General features: G+C 38.3%; 1 long non-coding RNA gene across 2 annotated transcripts in view; it reads left to right on the top strand.

Annotated features, from left to right (window-relative positions):
- The window catches only part of LOC137229149 (uncharacterized), a 164,251-nt gene that overhangs the window by 87,280 nt on the left and 63,497 nt on the right, over positions 1–13,474 (top strand). For both annotated transcript variants that reach the window (XR_010945565.1, XR_010945564.1), the window contains exon 3: positions 3,219–3,294. This is a non-coding gene — a long non-coding RNA (uncharacterized lncRNA). The remainder of the gene's footprint in view (positions 1–3,218; positions 3,295–13,474) is intronic.

Genomic DNA, 13,474 nt, shown 5'->3' with positions numbered 1-13,474 from the left:
TTGGCAAAGCAAATCAGATTTATCTATTAGCTTACATTAAAAGTCAAGCCATTTTTGTTTGCTTATAAATTTATCTTCAATTTGGGGCTTCATTAGTCTCATTTTGGGAATTTCTCCCTTTTGTCTTTTCTGCACCTACAAGCACTATGGTGGTTCTGAATTCAAGAATATTTTTGGCAAATCTTTTGGCAGAGAATTTTGGTAATGAAAAAAACCTTCTGTCCCTCAGTCATCTGTTCTATCTATTCAAACTTCTCTTAACTTACAGTTTATTACACTGGGACATACCTAAAAATATAAGATTTTGATAAGTAATGTTCCCTGTGAATCCTGAAATATAGAGGTTGAGATTTCACTGTAGAAATATCTATGTAAATAACTTTACTTCATGGAATCAAACTAATAAAAACCAAAATTTTTGTTAATATTCAACATGCTCTGTTTGTTGTGAAATAAACTAAGTTTTGTATAGAATAGTGGTTTTTATGACATTTTTATTTTTTTGGCCGCACTGTGAGGCTTGTGGGATTTTATCAGACCCGAGCCCTCGGCAATGAGAGCGCAGAGCCAGCCCTAACCACTGGACCACCAGGGAATTCCCTTATCATTTAATTTTGCTAGTTAGGAAAAAAAACCACTATGGCGCTCACTGTGAATTTAAAATCTACAATCCCTCCTAGAATCTACCCAAACAGAGGGAAAATTAATACTTCTTTCAAGTTTTAATTCCCCATAGAAAGAAAATTATTTTTCTTAAGTATATTTCTAGAATTAGTCTAAGGAAAATAAAATTTTGCTAAACGATTAAACTGATTTTTTTTCTGTTTCAGCTAGTCAGTATTTTAAATTGAGTCCCTTAGTGATCTTGTATTATCTTAAAACTCAATCATAATTAACTTGCTCCCCCCAACTTTATAGAAGAGGGAACAATTCTTATTATAAGACCTTTGCCATTCAATACTGTGTTAAAAGTAAGTTAGAGAATTAGGAAAGATAAGGCTGCCTATTACAAGCTGTTCATCTACTAAGAATGTATCTGTTCTTGGAATAGTTAAGGTGTGGCTAAAGTTTAAATGATTTGTTTACAGAAAGGATTTTTTAAACGCATAGAGTAATATTTGACCTTTACTATGTGAGTCAGCAGAGTGCAAGAGAACTTCCAGTCATGTTTTTGCTCTTCCTCAAGAACGTCAGTGAATTTGGGGAGAAAATATCACTAGTATGTCCACGTATACATGTAAATGCTAAGTATTTTATATTTTTATTACTTGTTACCTTATGATAAAATACCAAACGGATGTAATTGTGTTTTGCTTTGAGTTTTATTATAATATATGTGCTCAGAAATATTAACTTTTGGTGAAGAAAATAAGAATATTAAATAATTAAAACTACTCTGTATTGCTGTCAACCAGTCATCATGCTTAGCATTTTACGTAAATCACGACTCTATTCAATCATGATGGTGATGAAGATAAGGAAGATGATGACAATGGATATCATTTGTTAAGCAGCCATTATGTACCTAGTACCTGCTAGGCACCTGAGGTATAATAGTGTACATGGGAGGCACAATCCCTGACCTTATAGAGATTAAGATTAGTGACAAGGTGTAAACAGATCAACAGTTATGATATAAAGTGGTGAGGGCTGTGTGGGAGAAGTATGGGTGTTACAGAAGCACACTGGAGGGGTGTCTGACCCACATTTTATTGAGGCATAAAGAGAAGGTATGTGTCACACACACACACACACAAACAGATATAAAAGGATGAATTGGCCACCAAAAAAAAAAAAAAATCCCAGAATAAAAATGAGCATGAAGAAATATCCAAAGGGTGGAATATGCATGACATTTCCAAAAGGACTGAAAAAATTTTCAATATGGTGGGAGCAGAGAGGACCAACATGGACAAAATAAAACATAATCAACCATGTGGTTGAATGATGGGGGCAGAGGCAAGACTGTTGGCAACAAAATGAATTAGAAAGGTTGCAGTCATTTGGCAAAAACAAAACAAAAAATGATTGACACCAGGGGAGTGACGATGTGAATGGATAAAATGTGATTTGATTTGAGAGACGTTTAGGATGTAGATTTGGTAGGTCTCAAAGGTGGGAGTGAGGGAGGTTGAAAGAGAAAGGGATTCTGTGGAGAGGCAGTTGGCATTTAATGAAATTTGGAACAGAGGAGGAGAAGGTTTTGGAGTGAGGAAAAAGAGAGCACTTACTTTTGATGTGCTGAGTTTTAGGTGGTTATTGGATATTCAAGTAAATCCAGAATTTACATATGAGGAAATGAAACTGAATGAAGTTAGTAACTTCATTTGGAGTCATGACGGTCTGGCTCCAAATTCCGTTAACCACTATACTATTCTCCTTCGCAAATCTTTGTGCCAAACTCTTCTCTAGAGATATGGATTTTGACAATCTGGACTCTCAGTGCTCCTTATTTGATCCTATAGGACAGTGTCAGGATACTGGTTTCTACTTCAGCTGTTCCACTAGCTTCTTGACTCTGGGCAAATCATTAACCTTTCAGAATCACTGTCTTTAAGGAAGGAGTTGGACCAGACTGGTATTTTTCAAAGGGGCTTTGGAAGTAGGAGTGGAAGGAGCTTAGAAAAGAAGAGCATGAACAAACATGTCTCCCGAGAAAAGCCTATCACCTGGAAAGGTTCCTCAAACCATAAACTCTACCTAGGTCCTCCTCCTCCCTCCTATTCTGATATTCCCCCCAGCAAGGGCATCCCTTCCAGTTGAGATCTATGGCTTTGGCTTGTTCTGTATCCTTCAGATATGCTCAGAGAAATAAAGATTGATAACCTCCAGATAAGATGATCTCAAAGTCTTTCATGTGCTCTTAGACATTTCAAAATTCTGTCATTGCAAATCAACTTCTTTAAAATATACAAGAGAATAGTGTTTTTGCTTGTTTTCTCACTAGGTCTTCTTTCATTCACCATATGTTCACTGCGTACTTACTATGGGTCAGATCAGGCATGTAGATGCTCGGGATATAGCAGCGAATAAGACAAAGTCCTGTACTTGGGACACTCGCATTCTGGTAGGGAGGGACAGATAATGAACTTTGAAAAGCACAGGCTGAACTGTGTAGGTCCATTTATACGCAGATTTAAGAAAATAAATATAGTACCTGTATTTTCATTTTACAGATCTCAAATTAACTAACGTGGGGCAATGTTTGTGTTCAACAGGATCACAATATGTGGAATCAAAAGAACTAGCGTTTGAGTCCTGATTCTATCCACTGTTTCAGCTTCCTGCCCTTGGGTGAGTCATTTATCAATTCCTTTGTTTTTGAGGCAGAGATAGCAGTACTCGTATTTTCGACTCAGTGGGGTGTCAGTGCCTCTAACCCCCATGTTGTTCAAGGGTAACTGTACACAGAAAATCACCAAAGCTATAGCAGTCCTAAACACTATCAAGCAACTTGATTGAACTGAAATATTTTCATTTTCAAACTCTACTTCTCTACCTAACAACAGCAGAACACACATTCTTTTCAAGTGTACACAGAACATTCACCAAGAAAGACAATACTCTGGGCCATAAAGCAAACCTTAGCACACTTTGAAATGAATTGAAATCAGGACTATGATAAAATTAAACCAAAAATTAATAGCAAACTTATCTAGAAAATCCCCACATATTTAGAAATTAAACAACAGACTTCTAAATATCACATGGAACAAAAAAATGTCTCAATGGAAATTAGAAAATATTTTGGACTGAATGAAAAGAAACATGTAGCACATCAAATTTGCACAATGAAGCTAAACAGTTTTTAGAGAGAAATTTTTTTTTTTTTTTTTTTTACTGGTTTCTTTTTTTTTAAACATCTTTATTGGGGTATAATTGCTTTACAATGGTGTGTTAGTTTCTGCTGTATAACAAAGTGAATCAGTTATATATATACATATGTTCCCATATCTCTTCCCTCTTGCGTCTCCCTCCCTCCCACCCTCCCTATCCCACCCCTCCAGGCGGTCACAAAGCACCGAGCTGATCTCCCTGTGCTATGCTGCTGCTTCCCACTAGCTATCTACCTTACGTTTGGTAGTGTATATATGTCCATGCCTCTCTCTCGCTTTGTCACAGCTCACCCTTCCCCCTCCCCATATCCTCAAGTCTGTTCTCTAGTAGGTCTGTGTCTTTATTCCTGTCTTACCCCTAGGTTTTCATGACATTTTTTTTCTTAAATTCCATATATATGTGTTAGCATACGGTATTTGTCTTTCTCTTTCTGACTTACTGCACTCTGTATGACAGACTCTAGGTCTATCCACCTCATTACAAATAGCTCAATTTCGTTTCTTTTTATGGCTGAGTAATATTCCATTGTATATATGTGTCACATCTTCTTTATCCATTCATCCAATGATGGACACTTAGGTTGTTTCCATCTCCGGGTTATTGTAAATAGAGCTGCAATGAACATTTTGGTACATGACTCTTTTTGAATTATGGTTTTCTCAGGGTATATGCCCAATAGTGGGATTGCTGGGTCATATGGTAGTTCTATTTGTAGTTTTTTAAGGAACCTCTATACTGTTCTCCATAGTGGCTGAACCAATTCACATTCCCACCAGCAGTGCAAGAGTGTTCCCTTTTCTCCACACCCTCTCCAGCATTTATTGTTTCTAGATTTTTTGATGATGGCCATTTTTAGAGAGAAATTTATAGCAATAAATGCTTATATTAGGGGGGAAAAAAAGGTCTCAAATCAGTAATCTAATCTTCCACCTTAAATAATAAGAAAAAGCAGAGCAAACTAAGCCCAAAGCAAAGAAAGAAAAGGATAAAGATAAGAATAGAAAGTCAATGAAACTGAAAACACAAAAAACAATGGAGGAAGTCAGCATAACCAAAAACTGGGTCTTTAAAAAGAACAATATAATTGATAAAGCTCTAGCAAGAATGGCCAAGAAAAACAGATAGAAGACACAAATTAATATACCAGAAGCAAAAGCTGGACAAAGAAGGGGTGAACATTAAATGCATAATTAGGAAGTACTATAACAACGTTATGCTCATAAATTCAACAACTTAAATGAAAAGGACCAATTCCTTGAGAGACACAAACTATCAAAGCTCACATACACAAAAATAGGTAATCTGACTAGTCATATATCTATTAAAGAAATTGAATTTGTAGTTAAAAACCTTCCAACAGGGCTTCCCTGGTGGCGCAGTGGTTGAGAGTCCGCCTGCCGATGCAGGGGACAAGGGTTCGTGCCCTGGTCCGGGAAGATCCCACGTGCCGGGGAGCGGCTAGGCCCGTGAGCCATGGCCACTGAGCCTGCACGTCCGGAGCCTGTGCTCCGCAACGGGAGAGGCCACAAAAGTGAGGGGCCCACATACTGCAAAAAAGAAAAAAAAAAAAAACCTTCCAACAAAGACAATTCAAGACTCATATGGCTTTTCTGGTGAATTCTACTAAAAATTTAAGGAAGAAATAATACCAATTCTACAAACGCTCTTCTAGGAAAATTGAAGAGGAGAGAGTACCTCTCTACTCATTTTACAAGGCCCATATTACCCTGATACCAAAACCAGACAAAGACACAAGAAAACTATAGACCAATAATTCTCATGAACATAGATTCAACAATTCTCAAAAAGATTTTAGCAAGTTAAATCCAGCAACATATGCAAAAGATAACATCATGAGAAAATGGGGTGAACACCAAGAAGCAAGGCTAGTTCAGCATTCCAAAATTAATGTGGATTACATTGACTAAAGAAGACTGAAAAGGAGAAACTACATAATTATATCAATATCTATAGAAAAATCATTTGACAAATAAAAAATATATTTATGATAGAAACTCTCAATAAACTAGGAATAGCAGCAATTTTTCTCAATATGATAACAAACATCTACTAAAACTTAAAGCTAAATTAGACATAATTAGACATTATAAATTATATGTAGTAAATTATACATAATGGTGAAGAATAAATACTTTTGCCTTGATATGGGAATAAGATTCAAGACTGAGACAAGATGCTCACCACTCCTATTTAGCAGCATACTACTCAGTGCAATAAGGCAAGGAAAAGTAAAAGATACTGAAGTATCATTTACAATGGCCCCCAAAATGAAATATTTAGGTATAAACAACAAAATATTAGCATAATTTGCATGATAAAGACCACAAAACACAGGTGAAAGAAATCAAAGAACTACATTTATTGTGTTTGTGTACTGAAAGACAATATTAAGATGATAATTCTCAAAAAAAAAAAAAGATGATAATTCTCAAATTGATCTATAGATATATTACAATCCCAATAAAAATCCCAGCAGGATTCTTTTTATCAGTAGCTATTGACAATATCATTCTAAACTTTATATGGAAAGCCAACATAATTAGAATAGACAAAATGGTTTGGAAAAAGAAAAACCAGGTTGGAAGATTCATGTTGCTTGATCTTAAGAGTTACTATGAAGTCACAGCGATCGAGACAGTGAAGTATTTGCAAAAGGATAGACACAAAGATGAATGAACAGAATACAGAGTCCATAAATTGATGCATACAAATACGCCCAATATATTTTTTGACAAGGGTGCCAAGATAACTCACTGGAGAAACCGTAGTTTTTTCAACAAATGGTACTAGAACAATTGAGTATACATATGCAAAAAATAAATGTAATGAAATATAAAATTATAAAAGTTTGGAAGAAAACTTTAAAGAAAATCTCTATGTCCTTGGGTTTGGCAAAAAGTTCTTAGATATGACATTAAAGGTCCAAGACATAAAAGAAAAATTTGCTACCTTGGAATTCACAAAATTAGAAACTTCTGCTCTGTGAAAGACACAGTTAAGAGAGTGGTAGGTAAGATACAGACTGGGAAAAAATATCTGCAAATCATATTTCTGACAAAGGAATTATATCCATAATATATAAAAAGTTTCATAACTCAACAACAAAAAAAACCCCTAAAAACCTGGGCAAAGATTTGAACAGACACTTCACCAAAGAAGATATATAGATAGTAAATAAACACAAGATATGATGCTCAACGTTATTAGTCATTAGAGAAATGCAAATTAAAGCCACAATATGATACCTTTACACATCTTTTTAAATGTTTAATACAAAAACAAAAACTGACAATACCAAGTCCAATACAGTACAAGGATATGGAGTATCTGGAACTCTCATACACTACTGATGGGAATGAAAATGGTACAGCTACCCTAGAAAACAGTTTGTCAGTTTCTTGTAAAGTTAAACTTGCACTTGCCATAGAAATGTAGCACTCTTACCTCTATGTATTTACCTTGGAGAAATGAAAACTTAGGTTCACACAAAAACCTGTATTCAAATCATCGTAGCAGCATTATTCATAACTACAAAAACCTGCAACAACCTACGTATCCTTAGCTGGGCAAATGGATAAAGAGGTACATCCATTAAATGAAATACTACTCAGGAATTAAAAGGAATGAATTATTGATATTCTCAACAACATTGATGCATTATGTTTATCAAATATATTACGCTAAGTGAAAGAGGCAAGGCTCAAAAAGTTACATATTGCATGATTCCATTTATATGAATATCTGGAAAAAACAACAGTGTAGGAATAGAAATAAGATCAAAAGTTGTTTACTATGATTTAAGGGTGTGTATGTGGCGGGGAGGGGGTTTGACTATAAAGTTGCAACACGGAGGAATTTTTGGAGTGAAGGAACTGTCTGTATCCTAACTGTGATGGTTGTTATACCATGCTATAATTTACCAAAACTCACAGAATGAATATTTTGAAGTATTTTTTTAAAATAATAGAGATCATAAAAGAAAAAAATGGAATTGATTCTAAAAATATTTAGATATCTTCTCTATGTAAAAATAATTCTAAATGAAGTTCCTAACTAAAACACAGAGAAAATTTCAAAAAGTGGGTGAGGAATTTACAAACCATGAGGTCCTTTAGGAGAACACAACGGCTGGCGACCACTAGAGGCAGTACAGAGATGTCTAAAGCACTTTAGTCAAACCCAGAAGATAAATGGCAAATTAATCAAAACCTTCTTCCCACCTTTGGAATATTTCAGAGGGCACACTTGGCAATCCTGGGTTACTTCCTTTGTTCCCTCACTTGTACTGTGGGCGGCAGATAGTGGGCTGATGTGACCGCAGAAGCATTCCAAGTGGGTGCTTATAGATTTGCAATGCCCTGCCTGGGCTGGGGAGGCCCCGAATGCTAGAATGGCCGGGATCCCAGGCCTCTGCTAAGGGTGACTGATGGAACAGTGGAGGGGAGCTTTCTGGGTGAGCGTGTGTCTCTGCTCAGGCTTCTAACCAGCCCACTGGTGCTTGCAGGTTGGAAACCAGAAACGTGGGATGGGACAAAAAATGTAAAGAGCATAAAAATAAACTTGCTTAGTGGGCCGAATGCCTGAGGGGCCCGGAGAGGCTGAGGGAGAGTAGAAGAGATGCCACGTGGAGAAAGATGAGGACCAAGAAAAAGGCCAAATGTCTGAGCAGATGCCAACCCATCCTTACCTCATTTTTCTCTTTTTTTATTTCATTTTTTTCTTTCTCTCTTCCTTCTTCTCCTCTCTCTTCTCTTCTCATTCTCCACCCCTACACCCCCAAACCTGTATTTTCCCTCCTCTCCTGTGCTTTTGTATCTCCTTCATTCCTCTCTCTCTTCACAGTCAACTGAATAACACGTATTCAGTGAACACGGCAGAGACAAGATCAAAGGCGTGAAGGACCATTAGCTTCTGGTGGCTGCCATAACAAACTACAATAAACTTGGTGGTTTAAAACAACACAAATTTATTCCGAAGGCCAAAAGTTTGAAATCAAGGTGTTGGCAGGGCTGCAGTCCCTCTGAAGGCTGTAGGAGAGGATGCTTCCTTTCCTCTCCAGACATTCCTTGGGTTGTGGCTGCCTGACTCCATCTCTGCCCCCCTCTTCACGTGGCCTCTTCTCAGTTTTTAAGATCCTTAATTTATGAATCTGCAAAGACCTTTTTTCCAAATAAGATCATATTCATAGATTCTGAGGGTTAGGACATATCTTTTTTGGGGAGGAGGGGCACCATTTAACCCATGACAAATGAGATTCCAACCTCCAGACAACATTTGATTCTTCTGTTCTCACTCATTCAGTAAGCCATGTAGTTCTGATGATGAATTATTACTTAGCCTCACACTAGAATAGAGCAAGTAAAAAGTAAATGCAATTCATGGGTCCTGTACTTAGAGAATCAACAGTGTGGTTGGAAATTCACAATAAATTCTCCTCCCAACCCCCCACATATAAAACATAACACAAGAAAGTTAAAGAACACAATAGTTCAATAATGCCATGTAAAATATAATTAAGAGTAATCTAGTTAGAGAAACAAGACTAGCATATGTCTCATGATTAAAGAGCAATTAAACTAATAACGTGATAGAAAAACAGACAAAGGATGTGAACAGAGAGTTCATATAAAAGACATAGAAATTAAATGTTCCAAAAGATGCTCAAGCTTACTCATAAGAAAAGAAATGCAAACTAAAACTACCTTGGATATATACTATTTCTTACCTATTATGTAGCAAAAATCCAAAAGTTTGGTAATACTCTCCTGGTGAGGCTATGGAGAGAGTCACTTTCATACATTGCGGGTGAAGTGTAAATTGGTACAACCCTGACAGTGGCGATTTGATGATATCTCTAAAATTTATCTATAAAAATGTTGTGAAGTATATATTCTTTGATCCAGCATGCCTGCTTCTAGGATGTTACTTTACCAAAAAATTTACACAGGTGCAAGATGATCTATGTTCAAATTATTCTATATAGCACTGTCTTAAAGAGCAAAATATTGGAAATGAGCCAAAGATTTTGCAGTGGGCAACTGAGGAATATGACTGTTAAAGAAGGTAGAGGCTCAGTACCAGGGAAGTCGTTATGGGGGGGCGGGGGTCCCATGACTCAAGCCTCCCTTCTTGGCCTTTGTCTATCATTCTTCGCAAGTAGCAATCATCTTCCACTCCAGTAAGGGTTTCTCTGCAGCCTTGCTTTCTTCCTGACCTAGTTTTTACAACTGTGTTCAGCATTTCATGCAAAGTTTTGGGAAACATTCTCATTGAGGTCCACACCTAAGGGGCATATTGAAGCCCATGCCCACTTTTACCCGGAGGATGGTCCAGTCACACTAACATAAACATGCAGGGCCTAGATCTATCACAGCCAATAAAACTATTCATTTGGAATAAAATAGCCTGATAAACCCTGGGTCTGTACCCTTCAGAGGAAATACAGGTACATGTACACGTACACACACACATGCACATACATACTCACCCAATCTAAAGTCCAGTGCATTAGGAATTAATTTGCCAGGAAAAGGATCATAAATTGCCCCACATCAATATGTTTATGTTTCCAGACTCTGAGTCCATCTTTCCTGGCGTAGAATCAGAGGACAATGGAAAAAGCAAATATTTGAATTCAGAAGATGCAGCTCTTTAGGACTCACTAACCATAGAACCTTGAACAATCACTTAATTTCTTTGAGATTCCATTTCTCATCAACAAAATGGGGGTCAAAGTAATAGCTGCAACATTAATTAGCTTTTGATGCCTAACAAACCACCCAAAACGTAGTGGCTTAAAACAATGAATTTCATGCGCAGTTCTGCAGGTCACCATTTGACCTGGCTTAACTGGGTGGCTCTGGTTTCATCTAGGCTCTCTCCTGCTTCTGCAGTGAGCAGCCAAGCCAGCTGGTCTCAGGTAGCCTCAGGAAGACAGCTTATCTCTGCTCCTGAGGTCTCTTCTCCAGTTGACTAGCCTGGACTTGTCTTAAGCTGGAGACAGCTTCTGAGAGAGAGTCAAAGCTCATAAGGCCCCTTGGAGGCTAGATTTGGTGCTATGGACCAAATTGTGTCCCCCTCCCCCAAATTCATATGTTGAAGCCCCAACCCCCAGTGTGACTGTATCTGGGGACAAGACCTATAAGGAAGTAATAAAGGTTAAATGAAACCATAAAGGAGGGGTCTTAATCTAACAGGACGTGTCCTCATAAGAAGAGGAAGAGACACCAGAGATCTCTCTCTCTTTGCACAAGCACAGAGGAAAGGCCATGTGGGGTTAAGGTGAGAAGCTCTGTAAGCCAGGAAGAGAGGTCTCACCAGACACCAACCCTGATGGTACCTTGATCTTGAACTTCTAGCCTCCAGAACTGTGAGCAAATAAATTTCTGTTGGTTAAGCCACCCAGTCTGTGGTGTTATAACAGCCTGAGCAGACTAATACAATTGGAGTTGGCAAAATATCACTTCTACCGCATTCCATTGGCCAAAGCAAGACACTAGAAATAAGCCCAAAGACAAAGCGTTAGGAAATAGACTCTACATCTTGATGGGAGGAGCCGCAAAGTCCCCTGTCAAAGGGTCATGGATATAGCAGTAATAATCTAAAGCATCTGCCACACATAGTTTTTCTATGGATCACATGAAATTACAGATATGAAGGCACGTCCTTAATCATAAAGCCCTATAGCAATGTTAACTATGGCATGCAGCCTGTCGCGCTTTGTGGCAGTTGTGACCATTTCTTAACTACCAGGTGATGTGGTTGTATAGATGTGTCTGGGGAGTACACTGTTCCCAGGGAGTTAGTAAAAGTCGCTGCCTAGTGAATGAAGTCCTATAAATCTTCTATACAAATTTTTGTGTATTTATTTTTGTCCTTTTTGAAGTCCTATAATTTTTATAATTAACCAGAGAAGTAGCATGGTTTCGGAAAGCAAGACTGCATTTTCATAGCTAGAAAAGCCTGAAAATAAGTATTTGAATGAGTATCCCACTCAGTGAGTTCAGAAACAGGAAGTTTGATGGCTGGATGAATAGTAGAAAAGAAGGATGCAAATCAGGTCGGATTTAGTGAACTTAGTCATCCATGCTCACCACCTCCCTGAGAGACCAAGGGAAAAACGAGGCTGCTGAGTCAAAGAGGCAGCCCGCCGGGGAGGAATATCTGTGGCTACAGCATCAGACTCTTTTCTCATCGAAAGACCTGCCCATGAGTCCTGAAGACTGTGTCCAGGTTCACAAGCCTTTGCCCTGATCATCTCCCCGATCATCTCCTGTCCTTGCGCAGAGCTACACGCAGAAATCCTGCTGACAGTTGTGGTAAAGAGAGGTTATTCTGTCAGAACGGATAGTCCGGCAAGCTGGTGCTCCTGTTCCAACTGCGAACAGGTTAAATTATACAGCATAGCATATTTCATCATTCTTTCATTGGTGAGGATAGACATGGCGCTCTGACTGCAATGGAGACGTAGTGGTTCCTGGGAAGTGGATCTGTGTACCTTGAGAAGTCAAAAGGGTTGAGAGGATAAAGGGAGAGGCTTCAGCCTCTGGAAATCTGCAAACTTGGAGAGTTAAGAGGCAGAACGTCACACTCTGCTGGCAGTCTCTCCTATGTATTGGCTTAAGTAGGCAGGTATGTTGGTCCAGAAGCAAGGGGGATGATTTGCCCCCCGGGGTTGGGAGCATGTTTAACACCTTCAGGTCACTCACAATACCTGAGATGTAATTAACTCATCAAAACATCTTGAATGGTTCCTGAATGATCCAATGCCTGTCTCCAAACTATTATTGCTTGTATTACACTGTATTGCAGTAAGATTATAAGTAGGTATAGATTAAGATCTTACTTTCTTCTGCATCTGCAGTTTAGTTCACTGCCTGGTACCTAATAGGCACACTGAATAAATACAAGAATGAATGAACTCAATAAATATTTTTTCAATAAATTGATAAATCAATACAAAATAAATGAAGGACACAGTCAGGGTTTAAATTTATAAAGTATATGAAGGACTAAAAATATTAGTATCTACTTTATTTTTTGTCCCAAGGCCCTTGTACTATGTACTCAATAAATACTTGCTGATTTGCAGTGAAGTTACATAGCCCCCAAATTAAATATTACATTACAAAAATAAGACAGCTAAGTGTCCCAATTAAAAGGTGCAATGGGCAAAATTCTACCCTTCATTCCTGAAAAGCCATAGCTCTGTGCCCCTGTAGACTGGAAAGACCTACCTTCTTCCCTCCAAAAACTTCCTAGTGCCTGTAGCCTTGGCTATACCAGGGTCAGGGGCACCTACAGCCCCCTCGTTCTCATTACAATCAGTGGGGGACTGACAGGGAACTTTCTTTCAAAACTCATGCCTGTTGGGAGCCTCGCCAGGCTACATCTCCTACTCCCCCTGTGCTCCCTCTGCCTCAATCTCTCCATCTAATTCCTGAGAATTGGCTTCAGTGTAAAAGAAACTTAGAATATGTCCAAGGGTGAAGATGCGAGCGGCTTCCTTCAATCAAAACATACCCTTCTGCAAACTCAGGCTGAGAGAGATTTCTTGCAAAGAGTGGTCTGTCAGGGCTCATAGGTGTTGACATATTCCTCGGAACTGACAGTGAGC

The sequence above is a fragment of the Pseudorca crassidens genome, chromosome 8 (genome assembly GCF_039906515.1).
Source record: "Pseudorca crassidens isolate mPseCra1 chromosome 8, mPseCra1.hap1, whole genome shotgun sequence".
Lineage (NCBI taxonomy): Eukaryota > Metazoa > Chordata > Mammalia > Artiodactyla > Delphinidae > Pseudorca > Pseudorca crassidens.
Note: the sequence above shows the minus strand (reverse complement) of the source record. Positions and strands in the feature narration are given on the sequence as shown.